The following is a 12,859-nucleotide window of genomic DNA, read 5'->3' on the forward strand; positions in this document are numbered from 1 at the left end:
GCCAAAAAATCCAGTGCAATCCTAGGCTGCATTAAAAGAGGGATAAAATCAAAATCACATGAAGTTCTAGTATCGCTATACAAAGCCATAATAAGACCACATTTGGAATACTGTATCCAGTTCTGATCACCCCAATATAAAAAAGATGTTGAGACTCTGGAAAGTATGCAGAGAAGAGCAACAAGAATGATTAGGGGGCTAGAGGCTAAAACATATGAAGAACAGTTACTGGAACTGGGTATGTCTAATCTAATGAAAAGAAAAACTAGGGGAAACATGATAGCAGTGTTCCAATATTTGAGGGGCTTCTACAAGACAAACTATTTTCCAAAGCATCAAAAGGCAAAACAAGAAACAATGGAAACTAAGCAAGGAGAGAAGCATTCTAGAACTAAGGAGAAATTTCCTAACGGTGAGAGCAATCAACCAATAGAATAGCTTGCCTTCAGACTTGTGGGTGCTCCATCACTGGATGCTTTCAGAAAGAGACTGGACAACCATTTGTCTGAAATGATATAGGGTCTCCTGCTTGATCAGAGGGTTGGACTAGAAGATCTCCAAGATCCCTTTCAACTCTTATTCTATGTAACCTTTTATCATAAAATCACAGATTATATTGCTCTGTAGTTATAATGGTTTTTTTGTTTCAAACTGCATGTAACTAAAGTTATACTACAGACTGAAATTAAGATCAGACATGATGAAGATTTTTTGGTTAAAAACAAATACCAGTTCTTAAATTGCAAGTTCAGCTCTTCTGGATGTAGGGAGGGAGGCAGGCAGGCAGGAATCTGCAATCTGGGAATGTTTCTTGAATACCAGCTGTCTCTGGATTGTTTTATAATAGTGATGACCAATGTGCTAGTTGCAACTTTTTCTGAGCCAGTTGCACTTGACAATATGTTTTAGTTACATCCCAATTTAACTACAGCAATGGGTTCTATTCTTGAGACATATTTAGTACAAAATGAAGCAAATCTGACTTGACTGCAAATCTATGCATTTACCATATACTACTACAGCCATGTTAAAAGATCTACACTACTTGTCAAATGCTTTCCATTTATGATTTCAGATGGTTTTTGCCATTAATAATCTAACTTAGGGATTGATTGGCTTAAAGATCACCTATATCAGCACTATGTGAACTTTTCCAGATGCGAAGATCAGCAGGGCAGACCATTTTAAAAATGCTCTGGCTTTATGAGACACACTGGTTAAGTACAGTTTTGTTTCTCCGATAAAACAAAAATTGTGATTAGTCTACATATGGACCATTTCATTCTGAGTTAATTTATAGGGATTTTTTAAAAGCAATAACTCAAATCTCCAGGACCCAGTAACAAAATATTGTAATGTTCCTAGAAATGTTCTATTTTCTTCCGAATGCATTGATTTCGGGGCTGCACTATTTTTAAAACACACTATGAGCCACTCCTACATTCCCAGGAAAAAAAACAGACTGCTCCAGGAAACAACAGAACATCAGAACATTCTGTTACTGAATTAAATAATTTTCAACATCTCTATTAAATGTCCACCTCATTTTTAATTCCAGCCAAAGGCTGATATAAAAAATACACTATAAAATTTCTACAACCGATTAGGGCATTATATCAAAAACAAACTGCCCGAATTATAGTTAACAATAGCCTGACAACAGCATGTAATATTGAGAAGGGCACAAGGCAAGGGTGTCCGCTATCGCCCTTGTTATTTGTGTTAACATTAGAGATATTATTGGTTAAGATTCGGAATTCGGAAAAAATTAAGGGGATACAAGTCGGAGATCAGGACTATAGATTGAGAGCATTTGCAGATGATCTGGTTGTTACAGTGACCCAGCCAGAGAACTCTGTTGTGGACCTGATGGAGATAATAACACAATATGGGAAGGTTTCTGGATTTAAAGTAAATATACAGAAAACTAAAATTCTGGCTAGAAATATGACAGTTTCACAGAAGGCTCTCTTAGAAGGATTAACTGGATTTGAGATTGTTAAAAGGGTTAAATATTTGGGGGTGACTTTGTCGCCCTCTAATACAAAGCTATATAAAAATAATTATGAAAAACTCTGGGGGAAAATTCAAAAAGAATTGGAGAGTTGGGAAAAATTGCAATTGTCTTTGTTGGGACGGATTGCAGCAGTGAAAATGAATGTCCTGCCCAAATTTTTATTCTTATTTCAAATGATACCGATTCTTAAGAAAGATTCTAATTTGGAGGAATGGCAGCGTGGTATCAATAAATTTGTGTGGGCAGGGAAAAAGCCACGAGTTAAACTTAAGATTATGCAGGATACTCGTGAGAGAGGTGGCCTTAAATTGCCTAATCTTAAATTATATTATGAAGCTGCTGCATTAGTAGGAATAAGCGATTGGATTAATTTGACGCAACCGAGGTTATTAAATCTTGAGGGCCATGATTTGTTGTTTGGCTGGCATGCATATTTGTTGTATGATAAGAAGGTAGATTCTGTGTTTAGGATGCATATTTTAAGACAGGCACTGCTGAGAGTTTGGAAGAAGTACAGATACAAGTTAAGCAGCAAGATACCATTGTGGGCAATTCCAAAACACGCAATAGAAAATATACATGCTGGTTTCAAACACGATGAGACTACTTACAAGGAAATTTTAAGTTTGGAAAGGAATGTTTGGTGCCTGAAATCATATAATTTCTTGCGAGAAGAGAAGGTTGTTCAAACTTGGTTTCAATATATTCAGTTACGGGCCAGGTGGAAAGAAGACCAGAAAAATGGATTTGTAATGACTGATGAAAATTTGATAAAGCAAATTAGAAATCAGGGACCAGCACATATTAAACGGATATATCTTGCATTGATAGAGATCGATTCAGAAACAGAGCTGGTTAAGGATTGCATGATAAAATGGGCCCAAAACATTCAGGAAGTTATTACAATGGACACCTGGGAAAAGATTTGGGTGAGGAATGTAAAATTTACACAAGCTCAAAATTTAAGAGAGAATTTCTACAAAATGTTTTATAGATGGCATTTAGATCCTAAAAAGCTTGCAAGTATGTATCCGAATTATCAGCCTAAATGTTGGAGGTGCGGTGATGAAGATGCAACATATTTTCACATATGGTGGACTTGTAAAAAGGTTAAGGCTTTTTGGATAAAAGTCTGGTGGAATATGCAGAAGGTTTTTAAACGGAGGATAAAGTTTTGCCCACAATTTTTTTTGTTGGGAATAATTGTTGACGCTACAGTTGTGGACTCCAAGTTGATGTTGAACTTAGTTACGGCAGCAAGACTTTTGATAGGTCAATATTGGAAGAAAGAGGAACTGCCGACTATACAAGAGTGGATTTTAAAGGTTTCCGACCTGGCAGAGATGGCGAAGATTTCGGCCTATTTGAAAGATCATTCGCAAGAACATTATATTATGGAATGGAGAAAATGGATTGAGTTTATCCAGAACAAGTATAGGGTTAAGAAGTTTTACGTAGCATTCGAATAAGTCTTCCTTCGCTTTGTTTTTTTCTTTTTTCTATTTTAGTTTCTTATATATATTTAATATTGCTAAGGCTTGTTTTATCCTATACAAGCTAGAGAGTAATGGATTTTAGAACTTATAATTGCTAGTATATGGTTGTTTATGATTGCTTTTTTATATATATATACCTTGTATTTAGCTCTGGGAAGTCGGGGGGGGGGGAGGGGGGGAGGGGGGAGGTAGGGGGGCGAGGAGGGAGGGGGGGAGGGGGGGAGGTAGGGGGGAGGTAGGGGGGGAGGAGGGTGGGGGAAGGGGGGGTTCTTTAAAGGAAAACTGTATTGTAAAACTTTTCAATAAAAAAATACACTATAAAATAATTATTTGAGATTATATAAATTATTTAAAAATAAATAAATTTGACATTAGATTGGGAGACTTAGTTAAGCAATAAAATGGTTAGCTTAAATTAGGTAGTGTAGTAAAGATTACTGACACCAAGAATCTTGTGATATCTTATAGTTAGATTTCAGACAAGGCTTTGACATTGGAATAAATACATACAGTATCTTTGGCTGAGAACACTAATGGCCACTCATCTGAAAGTAGACCTTTTTCTTGTAAGGTACCATAGATATTTCATTTGATCAAATGTAGCAGCTCACAAAACTAGTTAGGTCATCAAAAACTAAAACCACAATAAAAATTATTTTAATGCAGCTGAATAATTCTTTATTGCAGTTTGCTGATGTTATAAATAATTGAGGTTCTTTAAATCATCATTTTAGCCACTGTCTATCCACTGTGGGAAGAAGACCTCTTCTGCTTGTTTTCAACCAATACGGTCCTGGGCTTTCTTTTGCCAATTGAGCCCACATAATCCCTTTTATAAAAATAATTGAGAATGTTTTTCTGCACTATTATGATTACAGTGAACTTATTCTTAATTTGTCAAATATATTCTGACTCAAAATTAGGAAAATAAATGGCCTGCACACTTTGAATGAGTATTGCTGGAATTGTAGTCACAGCATTAACTTGGAAATAAATTTAATGAAAAATTAGGTAATTTTCTTTGACTACTGTATTATTTTCTCAACTAAATTTATTTTGTATATACTGTATACACCACACATTGCTTCTTTCACTTTCAATTAAAACATTATAAGTAACAAATTGTGAAGTATTACAACCTTTTAGAATTCATGGTTTCTGAATCTGATGCAAAATATGGCCATTAATTTCTCAGTTTGGGAAATCATAGGATTAAATTTAATTTTTAGGACACTTGTTCCATTCAAGACAGCTAGTATATTTCTAAATATGTATGGAGTGTACGAAGTTCTGCTGTTATATCTAGATTAGCACTCCTATCGTAAATTATCAGAAAGCTTAATAAACCTCGTTGCCTTAAGTTAGACATAATATCAGTAAGTTTCAACATTGCAGTGGGTGATATTTGTCCTTGTAGGGAAGGTTAGAGTGGAGAATTTGTCACATATCCTTGGAAAGGGGGGAACTTTCATCACTGTTAGGAAAGTCATGTTAGAAGAGTGGGATTTCTTTCCTGAATTCTTTTGTTAAGACATCATCCATCTACTCACATTCATCCAGTCGTTTGTCTAAAATTATCAGTTACTTCCATAGCTCTTATTATATGGCTTGGCTCCTTAAATCTATTCAGGGACATTCTCTCCTCCTCTAGATCCTAATAATCTTTTTCTCCTTACGATTAGAACTCCATACTTTGTCTCTCTGCATTTATTTCCCAGCATATCACATTCTGTGACTTTTGTTCATCCATACCAAGAAGTCCTGGACTATCTTGTTCTCTGATACAATTCAACAGAGTTTCCTTTGTTATATCTTGAAAGTTCTGCTGATATGCTTTTATGCAACCACCTTCCTTACTTCCCTCTTCAAACTCACATTTGTCCAAAAGACTTTTGATCAACTTTCTAATCTTATTGGATCTAAACAAAGTATATTCACTTATTGATTGAAGCTATTACTTCATTTTCCTAATGAGTTTGCTATAATTTCATTTATTTTATTTATTTTATTTTAATTCCATTTATATCCCGCCCTTCTCCGAAAACTCAGGGCAGCTTACAAGCTTAGCAGTAATAATAATAATAATAATAGCTCACCCATTTTGCTCTCGACTTATATGACCACAAGTGAGTCCAAAATTTCCATTGCTAAGCAAGACAGTTGTTAAGTGAGTTTTGCCCCATTTTATGATCTTTCTTGCCACAATTATTATCACTGCAGTTGTTAGTAACATAGTTGTTATGTGAATCTGGCTTCCCCATTGACTTTGCTTGTCAGAAGATTGCAAAAGGCGATCACATGCAACCGTCATAAATACAAGTCAGTTCCAAATGTCCAAATTTTGATTGTGTAACCGTGGGAACGCTGCAACAGTCATAAGTATGAAAAATGCCATTGTAATTTCAAATAGTCACTAAACAAATGATTGTAAGTCGAAGACTGCCTGTACCCAGATCTGCTGATCTTCAGAGGAATTCCCATATTAATCTTCCACAGCAAAGTTTTATTATCATATATGCTTTAGTGGATTATTCATTAGTATTATTTATTTCTACATCCATTTGACAATAGACTTGCTGAGTAATTCATCATACATTTTTCTGTTCATTTAAAATCTCAAGAACTTCAGAATACGTGCTATAATTCAAAAATACAGTAAAAATAAGTATCATCTCATAAATGTAAGAAGAATGTTATCTCTTCACCTACTCACCATTGTGTTTTTATATTAAATTGTACATATATATATATATATATATATATATATATATATATATATATATACACATATACTTTTCACTGCTTAAACCTTTTAAAGTCATTCAATTCTGCCTCTCATTTAATAGCTTTTCCTGGCTATTACATTTTTGCATTATTATATTTTGCACAGGTTATTAATCTGGGTTATGTATTAATTTTGAAATACATTTTGACAAAGATCTTTCCTACCTGCGGTGTTTTCAAGAATATACAGCAAGTCTATGATAAATGTCAAGTATATATGAAAAAAATAATTTGGTTTTTGTTTTAAGAATTAAGGGCAAAGTACCTATAATGTTATTCAACTTCTAGAGTTCATAAGGAAAACTACTATTTGAAATTTGCTACATGTAATCTGTAAATGGAAATATTTATGTTCTAAAATAACTTTGCCATGTTTTAAAGTAGGTGAGGGGCTTTCCAATCCTTCTCCAATGAAGTCCGCCTAGCATGATCAGTGACCACAAATGTTGGAATTTTACCTCAGCAGCATCTAGAAGATCACGCTCCTTCATGATTTAACATTTGTAATAATCATATACTTTTTTTGCGGAATTTTATGGATTCAAGGCCTCAGAATTCTCTTGCAATTACATATTTGTTTACACATTTTTAGGAATTAGACAAATTAATGTCACTCATTGCATTTAGGTTTTGTTTTGTTTTTCATGCGTGTTTTTCATGCTTGGTTTCCTTAAAATTTATTTTTATAATAAAATTCAGTTGTAACAATGTATATATCCCTAGTGTGCCTTTCCCATTACATTATTCCTCTTAGCAGATTTTGCCCAATTTATTGCTTTGGACTTAAGATACAGAACTGCTAAATAGTACTGACTTTTCATTAATGTCTCATCATTGCAATAATTAAATGATGGATTTATTTCACCAGGATATAAAGGCTATAATTATTGTTAGTATTTAGTTAATCAATTTCCTTATGTAATTTTGCTTTTTTTATTATTATAAATAAGTGCAAAAATAAAGTAATTATGAGAAATCGGATCTGATAAATTCAGTGGCCTCAGTCACATAAATCAAGCATAAATTCCCACAATTTCTACTATAGCTGTGTTTATACAACAAGCTAACCATAATTAAAGATTTATTGTCTGATACAGAAATCACACAGCATACTACAGTGTAATTAGCTAGTTTGTCTTAAGTGTATCAAGCAAACGCATCCAATGACTCACAAGCCAGCCAATCACCTTTTAGTCTAATGTATTCCAGAATACCTCCCTTTGTTTCTTTCATAACTACCAGTATTAATTTCACTGAGAATTACCTTGTAAGAAATATAAATAACATAAGCGTGTAATTGATATAGTTATGTAGTTATTAACCTCTGAACATAACACTGAGAAAGTCCCATTGTTGCATGGAATTTTGCAGTAAGGTGCTCATATGCAAGTTCAACATAAGGAATGCTATTGCTGATTAATAGTAACTATGCAAAGGCCATTTCCATGTAGCACTATTTCTGCTCTCCAAAGAGGCCATGTTACCAGCTTCACTCCTACTGATCTTGGAATGCTAAAACAAGGCAGAGATCCCAAATGAAAGAGCCAGTTATTTGGAGCAGCTTATAAGCCCTGTAGGTGGCTGAGCTTGTCGACCAGATGGTTGGCAGTTTGGCAGGTCGAATCCCAAGTGCTGCGTAGCAGAGTGAGTGCCTGTTACTCATCCCAGCTTTTGCAAACCTAGCAGTTTGAAAGCACCTAAAAATGCAAGTAGGAAAATAGGGACCACTAAGGTGGGAAGGTAACAGCGTTCCGTGTGCCTTTGGCATCTAGTCATGCCGGCCACATGACCACAGAGACGTCCTCGGACAAGCGCTGGCTCTTCGGCTTTGAAACGGAGATGAGCACCAGCCCCTAGAGTCGGAAATGACTAGCACGCATGTGCGGGGGAATCTTTACCTTTACCTTTATAAGCCCTGTAAATAAATGAATAAAAATAAAACAGCAGAACAGTCTGTCCTAGGTAGCACAGACCCACCTTCACTGGATGTCTTTAAAGACGCTGGATTGCCATCTGTCAGGGAAGCTGCAGGATTGGATTTTTGCATGAACTACGGGGTGGGATTTCCACAATATAAAATTTACATAAATTTGATTTAAATTGTTTTTTCTTTATATATATATTTCCTGTATAACACATAGATATCTGGGATGCTATTGCCTTTCAGGATACACATAGTCCTAAAGTTATGACAACAGTAGGTCTAGAATGTCTGGTGCTAAGTTGTAAAGCTCAATGTCACAAGACAGCATCACTTAGCGATGGCAATCCTGGCGTTCCCTGTTGCCTTTGCTAATTGAATTCCACCAGTTGTTAGCCAAGGACTCACCCTGACCCAAACTATTCCAGGCTTGGTACCTCCAGCTCCAAAGTACCTCTTGCATAGTGAGAGACTGCCTCCCTTTAAACTTCCCCAACTGTACATCTCCCCTTTTATCTCTGCCCTTTTGACTGCCCTACACTTTACCTTATAGGATGACAAGCAGCCCCAGAACCATGAGATCCTGAGGCTGCTTGCTGTGGTGTGGCTCAGGGTCTTCTTGGCACACTGCTGCTCTGGCACTCCAAAAATCCACCAGGAAGCCTCAGCCACTCTAGCATGGTGTGAAGCTTCAGATGCCCTGGGAAGCCACAGCAACCCCAGCCTGGCCTAGAAGGGTGGTACAAACCACTGCTGCCTTAGGAACACTTTGACCTAGCCATCTTTGACACCCTGCACTCTGAGACCCCTGCCATCCAGCACTCCAGTCCTCCAGCTGACCTTTGCTTGTATCCTCTTGCTCCCAAGATCTCAGATCTCATAAGGAAACGTCTGCATGCAACTTCAGAAAGAAAACCTTGTGCAGCTAGCAGGAGCTTGTAAAGCCCAGACCGTGTGCTTGGTCAGCAGCAAGAGCAAGAAGATGGTGGAGGTCAACTGGGGCAGCGGAATGCAGGGCGGCAGAAGGTCAAAAGGGCATATATGGGGATAGGCAGGTGAGGGGAGCTGCCCTGGGGTTATGAATGCAAGCAGGCTGCCAAGCAACTGAATTTTGATCACAGGACTGGGAGTGCTGCAAAGACTAGCTTTGGGGATCAGGCGTAAATACCCATTAGCTCAGAACATTCATAACTTCAAACTGCTGCTGAACAAAGTGTTATAATTTGAGGACTACCTGTAAGTAGTGTTACACAAAGCATAGCAGAAGAATGAAAAGTACTAAGCAAAAGAAATTAAAGGCATGCATTAAGAAAAAAAAATCTACCTAAATCTACTTGATGATGATGATGTTATCCATTCAGTTGTGCCTGACTTGGCAATTCTATGGACTAGATCTCTCCATGTCTTCCGATCTTGCATTACTTTTTTGAATTGTTCTATGCTCTGGCTGGTGTCAGCTTTGAGGGTGTCCAGGCACCGTATTCTTTGACGGCCTGGTTCCTTTTTACTGCAAACTCTTTCAAGCACATCTACTTTATATTAACACCAATTACTATATTTCTCCATATATTTCTGTCCTTATAAATTATTATTGCTTTCACTATGTCCATGGCATTGTTGCAAATCTCTTCTTGAATTGCCACATGCACTTCTTAAATATCTTCTGCTGCATCAATTTTTATCTTTCTCCTGACATATCTAATTGTCACTTCTCTATAAGTGAGTGCATTCACTTATACTGAATGTATATACTTATACATACTCAGTATTAATTCCTTGCAAGAGATCACATATTATTCAATATCTATAAATTTTATCCATCTTAAAACTTCTCTATTACTTCATCCTGAAGAATTCTATCAAGATACATAAACCTGTTTCCTTTAATTGATTGTCACATATCTATTCCTTGTCATTCTGTCCAATTTTCTTGTAAAACACAATTACCTTGGTCTTAGACACATTCTCGGATCCATAGTCCTTGTTGCATCATACAATCTATATAAAATTCAATGCAAATTATTGGAATTCTCAGCCAAAAAACAGTATTGACATATTCATTGTCCCCAAGTAATATAATTCTATTATCAGCACAAGCATTCTTTATACATTTATCCATAAATATATGAAACGGTTCTTGTCTTACTTCTTTCTCCAAGAAAAGCCATTTAATATTCTTATGCTGTACTTCCATTGTATATTATTCCTATCTCATTCATAATTCAAGCCTATATACTTTGTCATATGCTTTCTTTAAAACAGCAAATTTAAGTAAACGTTTATCTCACATTTCTAAATGTCTCAATAACCTACTTTTTTATTTAAAGAAAGAATAGTGTTCTTCCAACAGATGCAGTTTTCACACAAAATCAGGCACTCTATGCAATCCACATCCATATTTTAATTTTTCTACAGTTACATTATCTATACCAGCAACCTTGCCATGTTTCAATGCTCCCATGGTTTTTATCATTTTCTTTTTACTAAATTTTGGACACTAACACATTAAGTAGTTCCATACTTTAACATATCACTATTTTCCTGCAAATCTCTAAAATATTATTTCCAAAATGTTATGTTGAAAGAAAAATCTTCAGGTCCAATCCAAGCTGGGAATAAGCAAAATGGAGACTGCTTAAGAAAGAAAGTTCTGTTTATTGAAACAACAGAACCAACAGTATGTGGTACTGGGAAAGCTGACAAAATGGAGTTGGAATAAGTGGGCTTTTATACCTTTTTTGGGCTTTGAAGTTCTTCCTGATCCTGTGCCATGTATTTGAGGTTCTTCCTATTCCTGTGGCTTGTACTTTGACTTGAGTTTCAGTGTGCCCTTTTGATATTCTAATGGTGGTGGGTTAATCCTATTATGTCCTAAAGCAATCATCAAATCTGCATTTCTAAAAGCTGGTTTCTGCAGTATAGTCTAGGCTCATGCATGTGACCAGTTAGACTTGCTCAAAGTCCTCCAGAGAGATTTCTCTTCAGCTTCATTTTTTGGAGCTCATCAGGAAACCAAGGGGCTTTCCAGAAGCGGTGCACAGAGAGGCTGTTTCATAGGAATCCAGGATAAGACTATACTGTGTTGATGCTAGGAGCAAGTCTCTGCCCCAAGCAGAAACCAGCTTTTAGAAATGCAGATTTGGTGATTCATTCAGGAAGGGGGGGGGGCAGGAAGCTTGGAGCTGATGGGATTAGAAAGACCAAGACCCCCAAAATCTACATCCCCCACCCGAAATCTGAAGACATGACCTTTAGGACATAATAGTGTGGGAAGTCAGCTCCCCAGAGAAGGAAATATTAAAAGGGCAGGAAAATACATTTCCTAAAAAGAAGTTAAAGAGGCAGAAAAGCATGCCCAGTTTTTCTTAATAGCCCCAAGTCTCCCTCCCCCAAGCAGAAACCAACTCTATAGAAATGCAGATGTAAACCATTCAGGAAGGTTGAAGCTAAGAAGACTTCTGACATCTGAAAATCTACATACCCCAGCCCCAGGGAGGTGGGCTGGGACTTACAACCAGCAAGAATCTTAGAGGGGCACACCTAGGCTCAGGACAGAATAGTGACAAAGCTTGAAACAGGAAATAACTCCAGACAATAGAGTCCAGGGGGTATAAAAACTCACTACCCACATGCGGTCAGCCTCTTTTTTGTGTTGGATCCATCTTTCTGTCTGGCTTTCCTCTGCAATAAACTACAACCTTCCCATAGCAGTTGCCATGTTTATTCCCCGCTTGGAGGAACCATGATAAAGACTTTTCTTCCAACAATAGAATTAACCCACCACCATTAGAATAGCAAAATAAATCCAGTCCAGGGCTAACAGGACTTTCTCATGCTAAGAAATTCTCCAAGCTCACTCTCTGAAAACCAATGGGTTCCCTCCAGCACTAAAGTAGGCTGACTGAATTACGGTAGTTCCCGCTTTTGGGCATTGCGGAGCTGCCTCAGGAAGCTACAGGACAATTTTAAAAATTGCCAGTTTGAAAGCTGGATCTACACAGACTTAAGATCTTCAGTAACCATTCCTTCCATTCTTTCCTTTCCCCACCAGTTTCTGTAACATTCTTCCTGATGAAGACGTGAGATTTTAAAGGTTAATGCTGGTTGTGATGCAACTGGGATCGTGTAATGAAGATACTATCATGCTGTGAATTTTGGAAATGATCTTACTCAAATGTAGATCCGTATAATTTCAGTGTGTAATAGAGCATAGCACTCCAATCTTTCCTTTAACTTCCTTTCTCATTTGGTGAACTAAATTGGTTCTACTCTTCCCTGCGAGTTGTACCCGCTACGGATATTAGCACAAGGACATGTCTGGTGATTTTGAATGAGCTCACAAATCTTGCTCGATACTATCTTTGTTCTCTCAGTAGATGCTTGCGTTGTCTCGACTGCTCTTGCCTTACACTTCAATGTTCCGGGTGTGACATTTTGCTTTAATAGAGTCGGAGCGATTAATGCAACAGTGCTGGGAGAACAAGCTCAGGAAGTGAAGTAGGTAGGCTTCAAAGCTGTGCAATACTGACTCGAGGAAAGCCCCTTTGAAGCTGATGGATTTCCTAACCTGCTCGTCGAGCAATCTGATACACGCTTACTCAAAAATAAGTTCCCGCCCATTGAAGGAAGCTCACGTTTTTA

The sequence above is a fragment of the Vipera ursinii genome (genome assembly GCF_947247035.1).
Source record: "Vipera ursinii genome assembly, chromosome: 2".
NCBI lineage: Eukaryota > Metazoa > Chordata > Lepidosauria > Squamata > Viperidae > Vipera > Vipera ursinii.